The sequence below is a fragment of the Schistocerca nitens genome, chromosome 8, assembly GCF_023898315.1.
Source record: "Schistocerca nitens isolate TAMUIC-IGC-003100 chromosome 8, iqSchNite1.1, whole genome shotgun sequence".
Classification (NCBI taxonomy): domain Eukaryota; kingdom Metazoa; phylum Arthropoda; class Insecta; order Orthoptera; family Acrididae; genus Schistocerca; species Schistocerca nitens.
In genome coordinates this window covers 539036990-539061373 of record NC_064621.1, presented here as the reverse complement: position 1 = coordinate 539061373, position 24384 = coordinate 539036990, and positions in this window count along the sequence as shown.

The following is a 24384-nucleotide window of genomic DNA, read 5'->3' as shown; positions in this document are numbered from 1 at the left end:
TTTGTTGTAGTGGAAGGTTAATGATTTTGTCGGCGATGCAAAAAAAAAAAAAAGGATTTCTTATGTATTTCTGTGTGGCACGACCTTTTGTGGATTATGCTGTCAGAGCAAGTTGTTTTCCGAAATATTCCGAATTTGTGGGCGTCACATTTGAGCAGTAATGCCATTGAAGAGGACAAGAGTGTCGTCTACGTATCTGATGTAACGTAGTTGTCTCAGAAAATTTTTCGAAAAACTGGTTCTCTATATACGCACTTACTCTTACTCTCTTGGCCCACAAACTGTAGTCGGTTTTTGGCCTTGTCAAGCAGTTTCCTCCATTGCGTTTCCTCCTTGGCATTTTCTTCTCTTGCTCCAAGTGTCTGAAGATCCTTGTCCACCTGGACTCTCCATCGTGTTTTCGGTCCGCCTGAAGATCCTCGCCCTTCGTGTTTCGGGTCAAACATTTTCTCAATTTTGATTCCCCCTCTCTTCTATAGACGTGCCCGGCCCGTCTCAGTCTCCTTGTCGTGACACCCGCAACAGTATCTCGTTCATTATAGACCTCCGTGACTCCTTGTTTATCTTTTTCGCCATTCTTCTCCCTCATAAATTGACCCAAGAATCTTCTGCAGGATTCTGTTTTCCAAAACCTTTATCTTTCTCGTTGCATACTTATATGTTCTCCATATTTTTACTCCTTTCAGTAATTCTGGTCTGATTATATTTTGTATATCCTTATCTTGATTCGTCTTGATAAGAATTTGGGTGACATTAGTTCGTTCAGTGAATGTGATGCTCTGGGTGCTCCTTTTGTCCTTGCTTCCATTTTTTGTTTTTGGTAATTTATGTTGTTTACTCCTACTCCCAGATATTTAAACTGTTATGCTTCTCCAAATATGTAGCCATCAATCTGTATGGTTTCCCATCTTTTTGCCTTGTAACTTCTTTCTGTCCTGATGAATATTGTTTTCTCGTTATTTACCTCTAATCCAGCTTCCTTTGCTTTTTGAAGTAGCTTCCTTGCCAGTATTTTCAGATCGTCTAGATTTTCACCGATTAATGCTAAATCACGTGCAAAGGCCAGTACATTGATTTTTATTCCTATGCTTATTCCCTCGTCTGTGTCTCTTGTTGCACCCAGTTCTTTCTGTATTACCTACATTCGAAAAGAGTTGCGATAATCCACCTCATTTCGTGAGTCCTGTTTTCATATTAAAAGCCATGGAATACTCTCCATCCATTTGCATGACTTTTAGAAGATTTGTAACTTTCTTTGGTATTCCAAACTTCTGAATTTTCCGGCACAACTTTTCTCTGTTTATTCTATCATAGGCTTTGTTAAAACCAACAGACAACATTGCCACCATTTTCTTGTATTCCCAGTGTTTTGATATGAGTTCTTTCAGTGCAAATATCTGATTAGTGGTGGACAGAATCTTCGTAAATCCCGCTAGCTACTCATCTGTCATCTCTTTTAAATGTTGTTCCAATATTTTCTGAAGAGGCCTGGAGAACTCTTCGCAGTCTGTGATAATTAAGTAGATGCCTCTATAATTTCTGCACTTTTGTTTATTGCTCTTTTTATGGACTGGTACTACGATCCTTTCTTTCCGTTCAAATAGCACTCTTTCTTCGTTCCAAATATTTGTCACGAGTTTTTGTTCTTGTTTCGCAGTTGTATCTCCTCCTTCTTAAGTAGTTCAGCTGTTAATACATTTCTCCGTGGAGTTTTTTTTTTATTGTTTTGACTGCATCTATTTCTCTTTCAATGTTGGCGGTTCAGTTAAGGGATCTACGTTCTGATAATTACGTTGTTCCTCCATTTCTTTAAGTCCAACATTTAGAAGCTCCTCAAAATATTCATTATAAATTCCCATGCCTTTTGTTCGTTCTAAAACTGTATCACTACTTTTATCCTTAACATCAGACATTGGTGGTAAGTTTCCTTTCCTGAAGAACCTAATTGACCTGTAAAAATCTTTTGCATTCCCGACAGTTCTATTCTCTTCCGCTTTTTTTCACTTGAGTTTCGACATGTGCTCTCTTTTTCCTTCTCAGATTTTTAGTTTCCTTGTTGGCATTTTCGTATGCTTCTTTGCGTTTGTTTGACTCTTCTTGTAGGTGAAACTTCCTGGCAGATTAAAACTGTGTGCCGGACCGAGACTCGAAGGTCCCGAGTTCGTTGTTGTAGCTCTGTTATGACTAAGCACTGGTCTGTGCCTGGATCGGCTCCTCTTATGGTTTTATGCTTTTGTGCCTTTGGTACACAAGGACGTAGTCTATTTTCTTTTTTGTTCTACCACCTAGCAATAACCAGGTTGCCTTATGAACGACCTTCCAAGGGAAGTATGTGTTCGTAACTCTTAGGTTGTTTGTACTTGCATAGCTAAAAAGTCTCAGTCTTTTATCATTATTTTCAGCATGTAAGCTTTCTGTCCCTGCTATAACCATCCAAATGGTCTCCCTACCGACTTAAGCATTGGCGTCTCCACCAATGACCTTCATGTGATATCCTGATGTCTTACTGATTATCTCTTCAAATATTTCGTAGAAACTGTCTTTCTTCGCCTCCTCCGTTACATCAGTTCAGGCATGTTATACTTGTAAATCTACTTCTTAGTCTTATAACAGCTATTTTGTCATCGGTTAGTTGAAAATTATTGCTGTTGCTATTCTTGTACTGACCATGAAACCTATCCTATTTTGGAATTTTCCATCTTCCAATCCACTAGAGTATAGAACATGTTGGTCTTTTTCCAGCTTTCCTGTTTCTGCGTGTCATGTTTCTTGTGGTGCAGCTAGATCCATTACGTATCTGTGGAGCTATTCAGACAGAATATTAAGAGCTCCAGATGCTGTTAAAGTTCCAGTGTTCCATATCTACCGTCATGGGTTCCAGGATGGATCCACGAAATCAGTGTGCAAGCAGTGCCGTGGTCCGGACGGATGTGGCCGTTGAAAGAAGCGTTGCAGTGGATTGGACTGATGCTCTGCATAAGGGGTGCAAGGAGAGGTCATTTTCTGAATTTGAGCATCCATGGCCTGCCAAGTACAGTGACTCTAGGCGAGTTGCTCTATGTGAACTATGCGCCAGTGACTTTGGTGCAACAAAGACAAGGAGGAAGTGAGAAATCATAACCCGTACATCTTCATTCTCTGTATGTACCAGCAAAATACCTGACCATGCGGATAGTGCATTGAGATGCGAAAATTAGTGACGTGCCACTGGGTGTGAAATTTCTTTCAAATTAGATGGCCACCCATGCACACATATTGCAAAACTACGCAGAGAGCTGGGAGGGAAGCAGTTGCACCATCAATGCGCCGAAAATCAAGAAGAAAATTTAGAAGAATTTCAAACTCTTCAGTGGAAATTTGATAGCACGATTTCTCTGACGAAATAAACACTGTTGCAATGGCGACCAGTAATCGGGACAAGAAGCCAGTGTTCAAATGGTGTGCAGTGGACCTTTACAACAATTTGTATTGATAATTAAACAATAACAGAGCCCAACGTTGCAATTTGTTCGCTGTTTGTGATGGGACAGGATTGGATGGATTTACCAAAACCGTTAAAGGCTGAGTATCTGTAATGAAAAAGAACTTCCGACTATACAGGAATTGGTGGAACTTTGTAACATCACAGATGATGAAGAACACCAGATTTTCAAGTTGACTGTAATTGCACTGCGCTTTATTTTTTGAGGCGAAAGCAAAGGGCCTGTAAGACAAAAATGGCTCTAAGCACTATGGGACTTAACATCTGAGGTCATCAGTCCCTAGACTTAGAACTACTTAAACCTAAGTAACCGAAGGACATCACACACATCCATGCCCGAGGCAGGATTCGAACCTGCGACCGTAGCAGCAGCGCGGTTCCGGACTGAAGCGCCTAGAACCGCTCGGCCACAGCGGCCGGCCGCCTGTAAGACAAACCAATTATTTGGGAGAGCAGTGCGCCAATCTCGTGCGAAGAGACATCAGGCTTAGCTGGATCAAAGTGAATGAGGCAATGACAACTTAACAAAGCGCTTTTTAACTGCATTCTTGAGACCACACAAAGAGTCGGTTCAGTGGACCGTTATCATAAATTCAAGGTAATAGATTAATATCCCAGTATGACGACCTGTAACTCCTTGATGTTACGGGACACCGGCAATTCTTTAATCACAGGCTAGTGCGAACGAGCAGGGTGAATACCCCGTGCATTTATGACATATCCTAAATGTTCAAGTTCTTCATGGAAGAAGGAGCACTTTTCGTTGTCACACTTAAGGTCAGCTTTTGAGAAATTGAAATAAACACCTTAAATTCGCCACACTTAAGGTTAGCTCCGGAGAACTTGAAATAAACTCTTGGAATTTGTCAAATTTTCAGCAGTCACAAGGCCCATGACAAGTGTATCATTCGAACAGTTTGTACATGAAGGGATTTTAGCCATTAATTCTGCAAGGAAATGCTGAAAAGCAGAACGGGCTGAAGCTATTCTAAATATCAGTCTTCGAAACTGGAACAATTCCAGATGAGTATTGATCACAAAATGTTGCTTGGACTGCTTGTCTAGTGGGAACTGTAAATACGAATTACGTAAATCAGTCTTTGAAAAGAATTTGCCCTGCTCCAATGCGTCCATTAATTCCTCCAGTCATTGGGGAGGAAAAAGATCCATTATAGTTACTGGGATTACTGCGACTTTGAAATCAGTGTGCAGACGTCAACCTCCTGACGACTTCTTAAGGATTACCAGGGGGCACGCCCACTGGATTACAAAAGCGGTTTGTATGACTCCTAAAAATTGTTATGTAACAGTAATGTGTGCCTCAAAATCTTGAGCCATTCCTAATCCCGGTTCAAAAAGTACATTGTACGAGGTGTGGCTAGAAAAAAACCGGACTAGTACTGGTGAAACAATAAAACGAATGCAATAAGGCTGAAAGTCGCGTGGCCTGTCACGTGACTCTCGCTCCGCCTACTGTTCGAGTTTCATCTGCCTCCTGCACTCAGTCTGCCCGTGGCGTCTGTTTTAAGTAGTTGACGTTTTGTCTGTGCGTCGGAAAATGTTGAGTGTACAGAAAGAACAGCGTGTTAACATCAAATTTTGTTTCAGACTAGGAAAATCTGCAAGTGAAACGTTTGTAATGTTACAACAAGTGTACGGCGATGATTGTTTATCGCGAACACAAGTGTTTGAGTGGTTTAAACGATTTAAAGATGGCCGCGAAGACACCAGTGATGACACTCGCACTGGCAGACCATTGTCAGCAAAAACTGATGCAACCATTGAAAAAATCGGTAAACTTGTTCGACAAGATCGCCGTTTAACAATCAGAGCAGTGTCTGAGTTAACAGGAGTTGACAAGGAAAGCGTCGAACAAGTTTACCGATTTTTTCAATGTTTGCATCAGTTTTTGCTGACAATGGTCTGCCAGTGCGAGTGTCATCACTGGTGTCTTCGCGGCCATCTTTAAATCGTTTAAACCAAACACTTGTGTTCGCGATAAACAATCATCGACGTACACTTGTTGTAACATTACAAACGTTTCACTTGCAGATTTTCCTAGTTTGAAACAAAATTTGATGTTAACACGCTGTTCTTTCTGTACACTCAACATTTTCCGACGCACAGACAAAACGTCAACTACTTAAAACAGACGCCACGGGCAGACTGAGTGCAGGAGGCAGATGAAACTCGAGCAGTAGGCGGAGCGAGAGTCACGTGACAGGCCACGCGACTTTCAGCCTTATTGCATTCGTTTTATTGTTTCACCAGTACTAGTCCGGTTTTTTTCTAGCCACACCTCGTATTTATTGCACAAGTCAGAATCGTGGGTATGATGCAGTGAAAGACCGATTTGTGATCCATTGTTTTGCGAGCAGAGGTACAAGCCAAAAATATTCGCACTGTTTCTAGAACATGGAAATGAGCACATTTCATAATTCCACGTAAAGTTACTGGCAAACTGCACATGCCAAGTATTGGTATTTAATGTCCGTCATATGCAGACAAAACTCAAGTAGGTTTTCGTAACGTGGGCTACCAATCATTTCATATGTGCCGTTATGGATTAGGGAAACACACATCCGTGTCTAATTGAAATTGAACTGCACTGTGAGCCAGTCTTAATCGGACAAAAAGTTTGTTCTTCTGTCTGTGGAGGACAGCAGAAGGTTTCTGCAAAGCAGAAAAGTGAGACTTTTCTTGTGTACGCCATGCTGGCTGGGACGTGACATCATTAACAAGCTGAGAGCCATTCTGTAGTTTTGTATTAAATTGGCTCTCTGGTGGCGTTGCAATCAGGCGGTAGAGTGCGACCTTCCTTACCACACCTGAATCACTGTGCTTCATGACAAGGACAGGCTTCTCTATCATGAGTACAAAAACACTGAAAACAAGACTTCCTTGTCTTATTCTGAAGTACACAAGGTGTACTACGTGACCGAAAGGTTTTACCTTTCCTTTTAATCTGAGCCCGGTTTTCATTCACTTTAACGTTAACTGTAGACTGAGTGCCTTGTGTAGTTCGAACGATAGAACAGACGGAGCCTCAAAATCAGCTTCAGTTGTGTGCACAACACTTTGTTCAATTAGCAGAACTGTTTTCAAATCAAAGTCTGGCAATTTTAGGATAGGAGCTGGTATGCGTGCATCTGACACGTTTTGTGTGAAAGCATCACGTAGCATTAACATCACTATAATTTTACCTACGAGATCACTTGAACCTGGAATGTCTTACGCGTGCCTTTCAAGTTCAGCATTACGCTGTCTTAAAGATTGTTCAGGGTGCTCTTTAAGAAAAAAAAAAACACTTAAATCTCACAGTAGCGATATGAATCTGTGCCTCGCAATGCCCGTTGGTTTTCTTAACGAGTCCCTCACAATCAGCACCTTCCGGACGAGAGCTGGGAAACAGTTTGAGACACAGACGATAGAACTCGGCTCCGACAGTGGACAGAAAGAATGCAAAGCGGTATACCTTAAATTCTGTAGCTGGTGAAGTGAGTTTCCAGTTGAGCGTGATATTCAGACCGCTACCGTTCCTTGCTGTTAAACTGGTGAAACTTGGTTGCAACAACTGGCTGTGGTACTGCTCGTTGCGACAGTAACTTGGCCATCTATTGAACCCTGAGCAGTAAGCGTTCAGTCTGCTGGGTATGGAAGTAAATTTATTTAAAGATAGTTTTCGTTTGGACATGGGCATGGTTAAACACTCTACACCAGATATAATAATGCAAATTTATTGCCGCTGTGACTAGCGGAACACGAATCACGTCCACACGGGCAGTCGAGGGCGAAAGTCTGTGCAAACTTACTCGTCGCCACTTTTAAATACACTCCTGGAAATTGAAATAAGAACACCGTGAATTCATTGTCCCAGGAAGGGGAAACTTTATTGACACATTCCTGGGGTCAGATACATCACATGATCACACTGACAGAACCACAGGCACATAGACACAGGCAACAGAGCATGCACAATGTCGGCACTAGTACAGTGTATATCCACCTTTCGCAGCAATGCAGGCTGCTATTCTCCCATGGAGACGATCGTAGAGATGCTGGATGTAGTCCTGTGGAACGGCTTGCCATGCCATTTCCACCTGGCGCCTCAGTTGGACCAGCGTTCGTGCTGGACGTGCAGACCGCGTGAGACGACGCTTCATCCAGTCCCAAACATGCTCAATGGGGGACAGATCCGGAGATCTTGCTGGCCAGGGTAGTTGACTTAGACCTTCTAGAGCACGTTGGGTGGCACGGGATACATGCGGACGTGCATTGTCCTGTTGGAACAGCAAGTTCCCTTGCCGGTCTAGGAATGGTAGAACGATGGGTTCGATGACGGTTTGGATGTACCGTGCACTATTCAGTGTCCCCTCGACGATCACCAGTGGTGTACGGCCAGTGTAGGAGATCGCTCCCCACACCATGATGCCGGGTGTTGGCCCTGTGTGCCTCGGTCGTATGCAGTCCTGATTGTGGCGCTCACCTGCACGGCGCCAAACACGCATACGACCATCATTGGCACCAAGGCAGAAGCGACTCTCATCGCTGAAGACGACACGTCTCCATTCGTCCCTCCATTCACGCCTGTCGCGACACCACTGGAGGCGGGCTGCACGATGTTGGGGCGTGAGCGGAAGACGGCCTAACGGTGTGCGGGACCGTAGCCCAGCATCATGGAGACGGTTGCGAATGGTCCTCTCCGATACCCCAGGAGCAACAGTGTCCCTAATTGGCTGGGAAGTGGCGGTGCGGTCCCCTACGGCACTGCGTAGGATCCTACGGTCTTGGCGTGCATCCGTGCGTCGCTGCGGTCCGGTCCCAGGTCGACGGGCACGTGCACCTTCCGCCGACCACTGGCGACAACATCGATGTACTGTGGAGACCTCACGCCCCACGTGTTGAGCAATTCGGCGGTACGTCCACCCGGCCTCCCGCATGCCCACTATACGCCCTCGCTCAAAGTCCGTCAACTGCACATACGGTTCACGTCCACGCTGTCGCGGCATGCTACCAGTGTTAAAGACTGCGATGGAGCTCCGTATGCCACGGCAAACTGGCAGACACTGACGGCGGCGGTGCACAAATGCTGCGCAGCTAGCGCCATTCGACGGCCAACACCGCGGTTCCTGGTGTGTCCGCTGTGCCGTGCGTGTGATCATTGCTTGTACAGCCCTCTCGCAGTGTCCGGAGCAAGTATGGTGGGTCTGACACACCGGTGTCAATGTGTTCTTTTTTCCATTTCCAGGCGTGTATGTCGTAGCAAGCCTATACAGCAGTTCTATGGGTTTAACTCCTGGAGAAGGTCGAGTAGATACTACAACGTAGAATGAACTTAAATCAGTCTTAATAAAATCCTTTAATAGAGGATACTTAACTTGGAAAGCATCTATGTCAACATGTGGAACTGTACTGTAGAACAGTGGTGATTATTATTGTGAGTATTACTGAATGACAGTCAACTATTGCTTCACATTTAACTATGAACTGTTCTGACTAAAGACACAGCTCGCTCCTGGATCTGAACAATGACGATGCTACTATCAGAGTGGGCTATCAAAAAGCAGGGTGAGCGGCACTGCGTTCTGACGTAAGTGGACTTCCAGCTGCGACGGAGTACGGAAACACTTGAGGATGACACCACACGCTGAGCACTAAATATGGGTGTTCGTATGTTCATCGCTAAACAGACACTGTCCTTCTTCTCTGTCAGGAGAAAATTACACTTCTAGGATTCCGTGCCTCAGTCGATGAAAAGGAACCTTTATAGGGGCGCTTCGTTATCCGTCTGTCTGTCTCACTGTTAAAAATCCTTTTCCGCAGGAGCGCGTAGAAGTATTAAGTTGAAATTTAAGTCACATACTAAGATCAATAGTCCCTTGGCGATCTAAGAAATTGAAGTTCCTACCAACTCAGTCAAAAGATACGAACATTTATGTCATAAATTTTGATACTCGCAAACTCACTCATCAAAACCTATACGGTACTTCTCATTGATCTAGAATCATAAAATTCGGCAAGAAGCAAGATCTCACAGTACAAATAAAGTGAAAAATCTGAAACAAGTTAAATTGTAGTTATATCAGATAAAAAATACCTTTTCGCCATTTGAATATACGTTGCATTCTTCATCTCTCGAAAGCATTAACAGACATTATTACATGCAACCATAAAATGAAAGTAAATAAAAAATATTTTATTAGATTTTCTCTCTCTAAATAGATGAGATGAAGGGTCCTGGTCCCTTTTTATTGTACATCCAGGTCAATCTGAGGAACTAATGTAGAGACTTTGATAATCACTGGGAATTCCCGGTCCACTATCTCTCCGGTATCGATATATATAACAGGCAAATAGATGAGATGAAGCGTCCTGGTCCCTTTTTATTGTACATCCAGGTCAATCTGAGGAACTAATGTAGAGATTTTGATAATCACTGGGAATTCCCGGTCCACTATCTCTCCGGTATCGATATATATAACAGGCAAATATCGTTTAAATTCCCGAATCCCAGAATGGGTGATCTATATAAATACATAATTAAATTTGTACAGAACCGTATATATATATATATATATATATATATATATATATATATATATATATATATATATGAGAGAGATACAAATAGTACCAGCTTCTAATTAAAAAAATCGTCTATGAATTAAGAAGACCTGTTTAGAAAAAATGGCTTTATGCTAACTTTAAAATTTGCTTTGCTACCTGTCAGCCATTTTAGATTATTAGGACAATGATAAAAGATTTTCGATGTTGCATATTGATCTTTATGAGCTATCTTTAGAATAGGTTAATCAATGTCATATTCTTCTTATCTGCTTTAGCCTTTCATTTGATTAGTTTAGTTCAGCTTTGGGTGCCATAACGTGATATGCCTTAATATTCATGGTGCAGTCTATAGCAATTACGTTCACAAATTTTCAGTGTGTTCTGTGATGTATGTACAACGTAATTTCAACTTAGTCCAGTCTCATGTTTTCGTAATTTAGTTGCTGGCGATGTGGACCATTACCTGAAACGATTTTAAATAGTAAAAAATATTACATTTATTATAGATGGCATTATGTCATTAGGTCTACATAATTTACTGCAGAGTCGAAAGACATTAAAGGGAAGTAGTAAGAGAAGGAATTGAGATATGATTATTGAGACATGGTTGTAGCCTGTCCACAAATCGTTCTGTCTGTGCGTTAAGCAATCATTAAAGGAAACTAAGAAGAAATTTTGGAACGGAATTAGAGTTCAGAAGAAGAAATAAAAACTTCGAGTTTGCCAGTGATACCGTAATTCCGTCAGAGACCTCTGTGCACTTGGAAGATCAGTTGAACCGAATGTTTAGTGACTTGAAAAGTGGTTATAAGATGAACAAACGCCAAAGTAAGGCAAGGTAGTGAAATGGAGTCGAACCAAATCAAATATACTGAGAAATCTGTTTAGGTCTGATACTAAAAATGGTAGATGGGCCTTGCATTTGGGAAGCAAAATGACTGATCATGGCAGAAGAAAAGAATATATAATATGTAGACTGACAGAGGCAAGAAAAGGTTTCAGGAAGAGACACATCTGTTAATATCGAATCTAAATTTAACGGTAAGCCTTTACTGGAAGGGTTTATTTCGAATGCAACCATATATTGAAGTGAAATGTGGACTATCGACGTTGCACACAAGAAGAGAACAGAAGGTTTTCAAACTTGATGTTGGAGGAAACTGTTGAACATTAGATGGGTCGATTCAGCAGCTACTGAAGAGATAATGAATCGAATAACAAAGAAATGAGATTTTTGTCTCGATTTGATTAACAGAAGTGATAGATTGATAGGACACATCCTGAGGCATCAAAGGATAGTGTATTTGGCAATGAAGAAAAATGTATGGGGTAAAATTTGTAGGAGACCAGAGCTTGAATATAGTTAACAGATTCGAATGCATATAAATTGCACATGTTAAGCATGTATGAAAATAACTAGACAAGGTCGACTAGCAAGGAGATTCATGTCAAACCATACTTCAGGCTGATGACTACAACAACAATTTTCCTCGTTGTTAGATGAAATGAAATAAGGACTGGCACTGCCTGAGGTTTCGGCGCTCGCAGCATCGTCAGGTAAGTGTGTCGGGCTGCGAGCTGTGGGGTCGGAGGCGGGGGGTGCTTTGTGCGCGCTCTTCCGGCGCTGGCGGGAAACGTGTGCGGCGTGACGCGGCCGATACCCGGCAGCCTGGCCACCATTGTTCGCGGGAACAACAGGCTGGGTGGCCACGGCAGTTCTTTGCTAACATGTTAACCGCGTTCGTTTTGGAACGTGGGACCTGCGCTCACAGGCTAGATAAGCTGGCTGCCCAAAACATAGCTATAACAAAGAGCAGCGTTTTGACTGGTACTTATTTTTACTGCAGCGAGGAGCCGGTGTCAAAACACTGTGCCGAGGGTGACTTTATTTCATTGCTGATAGTTTGTTGACGTGACGAGACAGAATATTACGGGCATATCGCACGTTACTGGATCCAGAACAAAAGAAAAGCTCTGTGTTATGCAGTCTGAAAATCGCCCAGTGCGCTGAGGATGATTTTGAAAGCCAGTATATTGCAGTAGCTTTTTGAAAGGTAGTGTACTGAGGTAGCTGTGAGCGTTCATCTCTCAGCAGCTGACGACGCTGTGAAGCAATCATGTTCACTCAGGCCTCAGGGTCTTATTTATATGCCATTAACATGGAGCCACCTAAGATAAAATTAACACTGCATTCATTATACCTCCAGAGTATTGTGTATTGTGTAACATCTCCAGCGGACAAGCCAGATGAATAAATGCTTAAATTTACTATTCAGGCTAGACCACAAATCGTCCTTAAACAGAACATGACGACATTCTTCTTGGATCCTGTCAGAAGGGGAACACAAATGAAGCCTTGTAATCCTGTGCATTAGTGTCACCGCTAGGAGGCGAGGGAGAAGAAAGGGGACCTTCCCCCTCCCCTTCACCAACCAACATTTTTTGAAAAGAATTTTTTTTTTTGAGTCAGAGTTGGCAAAAAGCAACACTGCTGAACGATTATGTCCAAACTAACTGTACATACTAAAATGTCTTGTGCAGTAAGAATTAATGGTTTACAGGATTAAGTAACGTCTCCATAAATGAAATCCATAAATTATTCACTAAAAAGACAATATTCCATGTTTTAATGAATGAACAGAATGGATAAGCACGAATCTACTTGGTTTTGCTGTAAGTTCCTAGGAGGGGTGGCCGGGAGACAAGTGGCTAACAATCGAATGCCATATGACAGCCACTTACAATACAGAGTGGGAATAGTAATAAAGTTCTAGTCAGTGCATATGTCAAGGGGAACTGCTAGGAAGCGAGTTTAATGCAATTCAACAATACTGTCTTTTTTTAAAAGAGAAACAAATGATAATAAGTAAATATATGTATTCCAATTTGCTCAATTTTACCACTACAATGTATTAGACACCTAATTTATAGTAATTTACAACTATTTTTAATACATACATAATAATCATTCACACTGTCGATAAATTTAAATGTTAAACATTACATAACGTTTGTATACTTGGTAATCACAAAATACATCTAACCCATGTCTGAATTGACACACTTTATGAGTATGGAATGGCATAGTCTGAGGCATTCCGAATGCTCCAAGAAGTGGTTTTAGGTCCCAATTTTTTCAACTTGCTTTCAAGGGAATCACTTGCGTAGACCCCTTCTGATCCATACCTTGAGTTGTCCATCCCCCAGCACCCTAGTAATTTCATGCTTGTGACGCCTGTGATCCTGTTTTTGAACGCAAACTTATCTTCCTAGAGGTTTTCTTCTGCCTGGAGGTACCAGAACGTTTTTTTAATGGCAGTGCACATGATGATTTACCAAGGACACAAAGGAACCTCTCGAAGAAGCCAATAAAAGACTTGCAATAAGTGTAATGTGAAGGCTACGACAAGATTTCTTAGCAGAGTAATGCTGCAATGGTAAAATTGATGCTCCATGAGACATTCGAACCTCATTTATCTGCTTTTCATTGTTCACGCTATTGCCTCGATTGTAAAAGGCCAGGCTTCTAACACCAGCACCTCGACTTCTTTTGTGATCTGGGTTCTTCACAGAGGAAAGGACTGCTAATTTGTTTTTCATCATTCCAGCCCAGGAATGTCTGCGTTGTATGATGTTGCATTGTTGCTGCACCCTTCCACTGATACAGAACAGATTGTTGCACCTTGTTCTCCTTCAAATACTCGTAAGGAATTACTGTATCACACCCAACTTTATAAACAGGCTGTGCCATTTCAGCTCCTCCTGCTACATGATGCAGCATTGTCTGTGGGGATTTCAGTGAGTACTGGGACTGCAGACATGTACCTACAAACAAACGAAACAAAACAATAAGAAAATGGCTCTGAGAACTATGGGACTTAACATCTTAGGTCATCTGTCCCCCAGAACTTAGAACTACTTAAACCTAACTAACCTAAGGACATCACACACATCCATGCCCGAGGCAGGATTCGAACCTGCGACCGTAGCAGTCGCGCGGTTCCGGACTGAAGCGCCTAGAACCGATTGGCCATCCATGTTTCTAGTAGAGCAACCACTAATGATTTCACTGATGACTGTAGCTTTAGGTTTTGCCTGGTTACTAAAAAAATTCGGCCGGCAAAACAATATCACATAACGTTTTTGTTTCGTGATTGTTAAAACCTTGTAACTAAATGTTGTATATCCAATTCAACATACATGTGATGCCAATACCAAAGACATACCACCACCACCACCACCACCACAAACCATTACTGACATCCAAAGACCACTTGCACAGGAATGGTGAAGATTATCACAAATGTTGATGAACCATATGGTACACAATGTGGGGAAGCATTCTGCATCATACATTGCAATGCGACTGCACACATCCTTTTTTGTGACCAGTATGTTACCTGTGGTTGGTTAGCAGACACAATAAGGGTGCCCTTCACGATCTACAGAATATGTTCCGATGTTGACAGAGGTGCTTCACGTGTCACGATGTCGTCATAACGCCTTTGTTCACACACATGCTGTTTCAAGAATACACAACATTCCTTATCTCAAGGGCATGATGTAATGCCCAATAACACTGCTGTTATTGGTATAAAAGAATTCCTATTTTCGTCTACAAAGAGAAAATACCACACGTCATACAATGACGACGGATTCCAGTAGGTAGGCAGCATCTGTTTCTTAATGCTCCTCTGAATACATTCATTATCGTTATCCTCCTTAATAAACATGGTACCAGAATCTGATTTTGTTATGACACCAATATGAAGAGGTTACAATGGATTGTATAGATTATGATTTGAACATTTGGTAAAGAACTGTTATTGCTCTTTAACATAATTCTCTAGCTGTTAGTTAATTTTTATTCAGTAGGACATCTGTGGCAGTGACAAAATGATGTAGAATGTTTAATAACACACATAGCTTTAATAACACTCAGAGCAATGACATTCTTGAATGATATCACAATAATCTATAATAAAAAAAGTATTAAGGATGACAGGTTGTAATAAAAGCGAAAGTAATAACAGTCATAATAACACAGGGTGTCCAGCAAGTGTTTTTTGGCATTTCGTGGCAACAAAATATTCTTATCAAAATCATCTGCCTTTGATGTCAACAGCAGTATCCTCTATCCTCTGCAGACAGCAGCTCATAAAACGCGTGGTTTCACAGGCGAAAATTGTACAACTATTTAGATTTTTTGGTGTATTAAAATGTAGTAGAATTGACTTTCTTGTTGAACTCAATATATCACACCCATTTGTGGAGAATCTGAAGTCGAGTATAGTTTGTGTTTTTTGATCGGACCCGAAATTTTCAAAATCTTTTTGACCATATGAAATCGGTATGCAGATGTGTACAGTCACCTGTGTAATCGAGGTATTATGAGCTGCATGATCCGCCCATAATGCAACTTTGGTGTTGTAAAAATAAATTTGGCGTACTCCTGACCGCAGTACCCATTTTCCCAAACAACAGTTACTCATTTTCGTATTTAGTATTTCGTATTTTGTATGCTTATTCGTTTAAGAAAAATATTTTATTTTCATTGTTTGTGTAAAGCCTCTATAAGCTTTGAGATGGTCTCCAGCTGCAGAAGACGAATACTCAGACAAAAAAATACCCCTTGGACCATCTCAAAAAGGCTACAAAACGTAAAGTTTATAATTTAAGCAACAACCAGCAACAAAAAAGTTTTAAAAAGTTTACATAATTGAAACCACGTGGTTTGAATTATATAAGAATTTTTAAACTATATTTGTGCCTTGGTGCTGCTAAAACTATATTGTTTGAAACAAATGTTTTAACTTTGCTTGTGCCTGTTTGCTGCTGAAATTATAAACCTTATAAGTGTAATACAACCGCGGTTCCCATTGTGTCAACTTTTGACGTATTAGCGCTACAAAATAGTATTGTCACGAACGATGTGACAGGTTGCAGCAGTTTATTACTCGTCTTGTTATGTAAAGTACCCCAGAACTGACACAGATCTCAGAGGTATCTGACAGTGAAAACCGCGTACAGTTCTTAGCTGGCCGGTGAACTCTTTTCTACCTGTTGCGCCGTGTGCGTCCGCAGCTGTGTCGCTACTGCAGGCTGACGGATTTCCTCTGGAATTAAGTTACCCGCGAGATCTTCACTCAAGCTGACGGCCCCGCCCGTGAGCTGTGATGAAATATTAGGAGGCCTTGTTACGAGTTGGGATGAGGCGGCGCTACTGTCGCAGGAGGCTCGGACTAAGCTTAAAGTTTACGACGAAGCTCCGCCCGACGCTGCTGTTTGTATTCATAAGGCAGACCTAGTTGTACGACGAATCGACTGCTTCACTTCTCGTTCCAAAGAGCCTAAGCTGTGAAGACATATAGATATTCTTTTTCCATGGGGCTTAAACTCCTGTTGACATCCCTCTCTGTGCATATGGCGTACGTGATGGACAATTTGTTAGCCTCATACCGGGAAGCTTTTGTACATAGGGTACTCCGTAAAGGAAATTTGAATATCTGATTGAGTGGAGTAAATTCATGCTAGTAAATATATTCTTCTTATAAACGATATACATGCCAACATTTAACTACAATGAGACCATACCAATTAAAGTTATATTGTTAAGTTTTGTATTTACAAACAATTAAAAAATACAGCGCCTGCAGCAATTTAGGCACAATACACGATTGTATGAAACGGGTACGACCCAAGGAAGGGTAATAGGGCCTCTAATGTTCTAAATATAGACGGTTTATCAGTCAGAATCAGTAGTACTATAAGATAGTACGCTAACGACGGAGTTGTGCACAGCAATGTATCGTTGTTCGACGATCGTAAGGAATTGCAGAAAGACTCGTCAGGAAAAACATTTCCACTTGGCGTAATGAGTGGCAGCTATCTTTAAATGTGGATAAGTGTTGATAATGCATATAAGAAAGAGAAGTAACTTGATTGTATCTGATTACAAGATTCGTGGTGAACATCTTGAGCACGTCACATCGTATAAGTATTCAGCGGTAATACTAAGACGCGAGATGACATACAGGCAGCACTGCGGAAGCCATATGGAACGCGATTTTCGTTTTAGTGATCTGTTTTGAGCAAATTTACAGAATTTGAAAGAGTCTTTCTCATACTGAGCACCACAGGTAAAAAAAAATAAGTTATGTGATTGCATTCGCGTGATTCTCTGTCAGTGAGGTCACAGTTCGTAGTAATTGGCGGAAAGTCAGCGAGTAAAACAGCAGAAGTGATTCTTGGCGTTCCCAAAGGCAGTGTTATAGGCCCTCTGCTGTTCCTTATCTACAGGGTGAACACTAACTATTGCCACTTAGAATGACTCAGCGAGTATGATATTAGCTGAAAAGTTTGTGGGACAAATGTTGCATAGGACAACGGAGGCTACAATATGACATTGGTTTTTTGTTGCTAAGTGGGGTCGCGTCAGAGATATGAAGGTCAACTTTGTTTTCTAAGTGGGATCCTATAGTTTACTACTTACTTTCTGATAGCGGCTGTCGACACGAATCCAATAATGTGTAACAGTAAGGTCTCTGAAGGTCAACGAAGATCAAAAAGGTGGCATGAACGTCCATTTAGAGAACGTGTTCGAAGTGATGACCTGTGGCATCAGTGCACTGCTGCAGACTTCTTATCATGGACTGAGTGGTATTCCTTATCACTTCGGCACTTACCGAAGCACATGCTCTGACAATTCTCTCTCGTATATCGTGCAAAGAGTAAATACTTGCCGAATACGGCGTATCCATCTAATGTGCCATTGACATGTAAGCACCATTCCACGGTTTAGCAATACAGCACTAATAGGAACGGTAAACCTGCTATCGTCGAATCAAGCGAGTGTGAATGATGTTTTCCTTCGAAGAACAAGTCGATATGCTTCTCGTTTAAGGAGAATGCCAACGAAATTCAGTGAGAGCTAGAGACTTGTACGCTGAAAGATATCCTCAACGCACTCACCCTACACGTCGTACATTTAAATGTGTGTATGATAAATTGAGAACAACTGGATCTTTAACGCATCGGAAACATATCCGGCAAAGGAAAATTACTAAGGAGGAAACCCAAATTGGTACTCTCGCCACTGTGGTTCGAGATCCTTGTGTTAGTTCGCGTCAAATCGCAAGGGAATCTGGCGTGAGCCAGAGTTGTGTTGTGCATCGCCATAAACATCATCCTTACCATATCAGTCTCCACCAAGAATTGATTGTTACGGATTGTATACGTCGTATTGAATTCTGCCGATGGGCTCAACTTTATATTCAGAGGGATGACACATTTATTAATTTGATTTTATTTACTGACGAGGCTACATTCACGAACCATGGAAACGTTAATTTGCATAACATGCACTATTGGGCAACTGAAATTCCATGTTGGCTGCGGCAAGGTGCATACCAAAAAACGTGGTCGGTGAATGTATGGTGTGGGATTCTGGAGGACAGAATTATAGGCCCCTATTCAATTGAAGGAAATCTTAATAGTAGGAAGTACACCACATTCCTGCAAGAAACATTAGTTCTGTTATTGGAAGAAATACCTTTAGGAACAAGGAACAGAATGTGGTATCAACACGATGGGTGTTCGGCACATTTTTCGCTGATGGCTAGAAATGAGTTGCAGACACAATTCCCAAATCGTTGGATTGGACGCGGAGGAGATGTCGTGGGCGGCTCGTTCGCCAGACTTGACGCCTCTGGATTTTTTTCTTGTGGGGATTCGTAAAAGACATTGTTTATAAAGACGTTCCAACTACGCCTGAAGATATGCGACGGAGAATTGCCAGAGCATGTGCTTCGGTAAGTGCCGCAGTAGTAAGGAATACCACTCAATCCATGATAAGAAGATTGCAGCACTGCATTGATACTATTGGTCATCACTTCAAACACCTTCCGTAAATGGACGTTCATGCCACCTTTTTGAACTTCGTTGACCTTCAAAGACCATACTGTTACACATCACTGGATTCGTCTTGATAGCCGCTATCAGAAAATAAGTACCAAACTGTAGCATCCCATTTAAAAAAACAAAGTTGACCTGCATATTTCTGAAGCGATCTCACCTAGCAACAAACAACCAACGTCATATTATGGTCTCCGTTGTCCCATGAAACTTTTTTCCCACAAATATTTCATCTCCGATCGTACTTTCGGAGTTATTCTAGGTGGAAATAGTTAGTGACTCACCCTGTACGTAAACGATTTAGGTGACAATATGAATTGCCAGAGCATGTGCTTCGCTAAGTGCCGCAGTGGTAAGGAATACCACTCAATCCATGATAATAAGATTTCTTCCCCCATGAACCATGGACCTTGCCGTTGGTGGGGAGGCTTGCGTGCCTCAGCGATACAGATGGCCATACCGTAGGTGCAACCACAACGGAGGGGTATCTGTTGAGAGGCCAGACAAACATGTGGTTCCTGAAGAGGGGCAGCAGCCTCATCAGTAGTTGCAGGGGCAACAGTCTAGATGATTGACTGATCTGGCCTTGTAACATTAACCAAAACGGCCTTGCTGTGCTGGTACTGCGAGCGGCTGAAAGCAAGGGGAAACTACAGCCATAATTTTTCCCGAGGACATGCAGCTTTACTGTATGATTAAATGATGATGGCGTCCTCTTGGGTAAAATATTCCGGAGGTAAAATAGTCCCCCATTCGGATCTCCGGGCGGGGACTACTCAAGAGGACGTCGGTATCAGGAGAAAGAAAACTGGCATTCTACGGATCGGAGCGTGGAATGTCAGATCCCTTAATCGGGCAGGTAGGTTAGAAAATTTAAAAAGGGAAATGGATAGGTTAAAGTTAGGTATAGTGGGAATTAGTGAAGTTCGGTGGCAGGAGGAACAAGACTTTTGGTCAGGTGATTACAGGGTTATAAATACAAAATCAAATAGGGGTAATGCAGGAGTAGGTTTAATAATGAATAAAAAAATAGGAGTGCGGGTTAGCTACTACAAACAGCATAGTGAACGCATTATTGTGGCCAAGATAGACACAAAGCCCATGCCTACTACAGTAGTACAAGTTTATATGCCAACTAGCTCTGCAGATGATGAAGAAATTGATGAAATGTATGACGAGATAAAAGAAATTATTCAGGTAGTGAAGGGAGACGAAAATTTAATAGTCATGGGTGACTGGAATTCGTCAGTAGGAAAAGGGAGAGAAGGAAACATAGTAGGTGAATATGGATTGGGAGGAAGAAATGAAAGAGGAAGCCGCCTTGTAGAATTTTGCACAAAGCATAACTTAATCATAGCTAACACTTGGTTCAAGAATCATAAAAGAAGGTTGTATACCTGGAAGAATCCTGGAGATACTAAAAGGTATCAGATAGATTATATAATGGTAAGACAGAGATATAGGAACCAGGTTTTAAATTGTAAGACATTTCCAGGGGCAGATGTGGATTCTGACCACAATCTATTGGTTATGAACTGCAGATTGAAACTGAAGAAACTGCAAAAAGGTGGGAATTTAAGGAGATGGGACCTGGATAAACTGAAAGAACCAGAGGTTGTAGAGAGTTTCAGGGAAAGCATTAGGGAACAATTGACAGGAATGGGGGAGACAAATACAGTAGAAGAAGAATGGGTAGCTCTGAGGGATGAAGTAGTGAAGGCAGCAGACGATCAAGTAGGTAAAAAGACGAGGGCTAATAGAAATCCTTGGGTAACAGAAGAAATATTGAATTTAATTGATGAAAGGAGAAAATATAAAAATGCAGTAAATGAAGCAGGCAAAAAGGAATACAAACGTCTCAAAAATGAGATCGACAGGAAGTGCAAAATGGCTAAGCAGGGATGGCTAGAGGACAAATGTAAGGATGTAGAGGCTTGTCTCACTAGGGATAAGATAGATACTGCCTACAGGAAAATTAAAGAGACCTTTGGAGAGAAGAGAACCACTTGTATGAATATCAAGAGCTCAGATGGCAACCCAGTTCTAAGCAAAGAAGGGAAGGCAGAAAGGTGGAAGGAGTATATAGAGGGTTTATACAAGGGCGATGTACTTGAGGACAATATTATGGAAATGGAAGAGGATGTAGATGAAGATGAAATGGGAGATAAGATACTGCGTGAAGAGTTTGACAGAGCACTGAAAGACCTGATTCGAAACAAGGCCCCGGGAGTAGACAACATTCCATTAGAACTACTGATGGCCTTGGGAGAGCCAGTCATGACAAAACTCTACCATCTGGTGAGCAAGATGTATGAGACAGGCGAAATACCCACAGACTTCAAGAAGAATATAATAATTCCAATCCCAAAGAAAGCAGGTGTTGACAGATGTGAAAATTACCGAACTATCGGTTTAATAAGTCACAGCTGCTAAATACTAACGCGAATTGTTTACAGACGAATGGAAAAACTGGTAGAAGCGGACCTCGGGGAAGATCAGTTTGGATTCCGTAGAAATGTTGGAACACTTGAGGCAATACTAACCGTACGACTTATCTTAGAAGAAAGATTAAGAAAAGGCAAACCTACGTTTCTAGCATTTGTAGACTTAGAGAAAGCTTTTGACAACGTTAACTGGAATACTCTCTTTCAAATTCTGAAGGTGGCAAGTGTAAAATACAAGGAGCGAAAGGCTATTTACAATTTGTACAGAAACCAGATGGCAGTTATAAGATTCGAGGGGCATGAAAGGGAAGCAGTGGTTGGGAAAGGAGTGAGACAGGGTTGTAGCCTCTCCCCGATGTTATTCAATCTGTATATTGAGCAAGCAGTGAAGGAAACAAAAGAAAAATTCGGAGTAGGTATTAAAATCCATGGAGAAGAAATAAAAACTTTAAGGTTCGCCGATGACATTGTAATTCTGTCAGAGACAGCAAAGGACTTGGAAGGGCAGTTGAACGGAATGGACAGTGTCTTGAAAGGAGGATATAAGATGAACATCAACAAAAGCAAAACGAGGATAATGGAATGTAGTCAAATTAAATCGGGTGATGCTGAGTGGATTAGATTAGGAAATGAGACACTTAAAGTAGTAAAGGAGTTTTGCTATTTAGGGAGTAAAATAACTGATGATGGTCGAAGTAGAGAGGATATAAAATGTAGACTGGCAATGGCAAGGAAATCGTTTCTGAAGAAGAGAAATTTGTTAACATCGAGTATAGATTTAAGTGTCAGGAAGTCGTTTCTGAAAGTATTTGTATGGAGTGTAGCCATGTATGGAAGTGAAACATGGACGATAACCAGTTTGGACCAGAAGAGAATAGAAGCTTTCGAAATGTGGTGCTACAGAAGAATGCTGAAGATAAGGTGGGTAGATCACGTAACTAATGAGGAGGTATTGAATAGGATTGGGGAGAAGAGAAGTTTGTGGCACAACTTGACTAGAAGAAGGGATCGGTTGGTAGGACATGTTTTGAGGCGTCAAGGGATCACAAATTTAGCATTGGAGGGCAGCGTGGAGGGTAAAAATCGTAGAGGGAGACCAAGAGATCAATACACTAAGCAGATTCAGAAGGATGTAGGTTGCAGTAGGTAATGGGAGATGAAGAAGCTTGCACAGGATAGAGTAGCATGGAGAGCTGCATCAAACCAGTCTCAGGACTGAAGACCACAACAACAACAACAATGAATTGTTTGCAGATGATGCTGTCGTGTATCTAGTAAAGTCATCAGAAAATCAAAAACAACTGCAAAACGATTTACCTATCTGCATGTTGGGAAAACTGGTAACTGTCCCTAAGTAAGGGAAAGCGTGGGGTCATCCACATGAGTGCTAAAAGTGATCAGTTAAACTTCGGTTGCACTATAAATCAATCAAATATAAAGACAGTTAATTCAACTAAATACCTAGGAGTTACAATTACAAACAAATTAAATTGGATAGAACACATAGAAAATGCTGTTAAGGGGAAGGCAAACTAAAGAATGCGTTTTATTTTCAGAACACTTAAGAAGATGCAACAGATCTGCTAAGACTGCCTAAACTGCGCTTCTCTGCCCATGTTTAGAGTACTTTTGAGCGGTGTGCGATCCTTACCAGGTTGGATTAACGGAGTTCATCGAGAAAGTTCAAAGAAGGCAGCACGTGTTGTGTTTTCGAGAAATAGGGAAGAGAACGTCACGGAAATGATACAAGATTTGGGGTGGATATTATTAAATCAAAGACTTTTTCGTTGCGCTGGGATCTTCTGACGAAATTTGAATCACCATTTCTCTCATCTGAATGTGAAAATATTTTGTTGACGGCGACCTACATAGAGAAAAACGATCACCTTGATAAAATAAGGGGAATCAGAGCTCGCACGGAAATATTTAAGTGTTCACGGGCGCTATTAGAGAGTGAAACAACAGAAAACTATTGTGAAGGAAGTTCGATGAACCCTCTGCCAGGCACTTGCATGTGATTTTCAGAATAGCCATGTAGTTTTAGACGTAGAAAATGTGTCTGGAGACGCCCCGGTCAGCTATGGGATACGCAAATCTCTGTCAATTAATGCCAAACCGAATAACCACTTGCATAAGGGCAAGAGGTAGACCACACGTTATTGACATGCTCGATTGCTGAAGCTCTTTCTCTTACACAAATCATCCAAGTTTTGTGAAATTGTAATCGTTGGTTTTTCTGTACATGTACATGATGTCTGTCGGTTTCCGTCCCATTTGGATAATTCCTTCGTGTAGTATCCTTTTTATGTCTAAGAGTGTATTTTTCGAGCATTAAGGTTCAAAATGGTTCAAATGGCTCTGAGCACTATGGGACGTAACTTCTGAGGTCATCAGTCCGCTAGAACTTAGAACTATTTAAACCTAACTGACCTAAGGACATCACACACACACCCATGCCCGAGGCAGGTGTCGAACCTGCGACCGTAGCGGTCGCGCGGTTCCAGATTGTAGCGCCTAGAACCGCTCGGCCACCCCGGCCGGCGAGCATTAAGGACTTGTAAAACAATAACAAGTCGAATCTGTCCTCCGGCTCACCTTTTAGGGTATTACTTATTAATTTCTCTTAGACAAACATCTTTGACATGTCTATGGTCCTGCAGGACAGGGCCTTGGTTTTAGCAGTAATAACTCTGACTGATCGTCATATCTTACGTTTATCGCGAAAGTACTGAGCGACGTCCTAGCACACGTCAAAGTCTATTACATAAAGGGCGCGTTGTATGAACACAAGTATACGGGCACACGTATGTAATACCGAATTGACCACTAAAGGTCACGCGAGAAATACCAGCAAATATAAAAGGAGGCTGGGGAGAATTGTGTTGTCTGTAGAGAGCAATAAAAGCAGAATGGGTCGGTATGGAGACCTCAATGGCTTTGAAGGTAGACTGGCCACCAGATGTCACCTGAATAACAGAT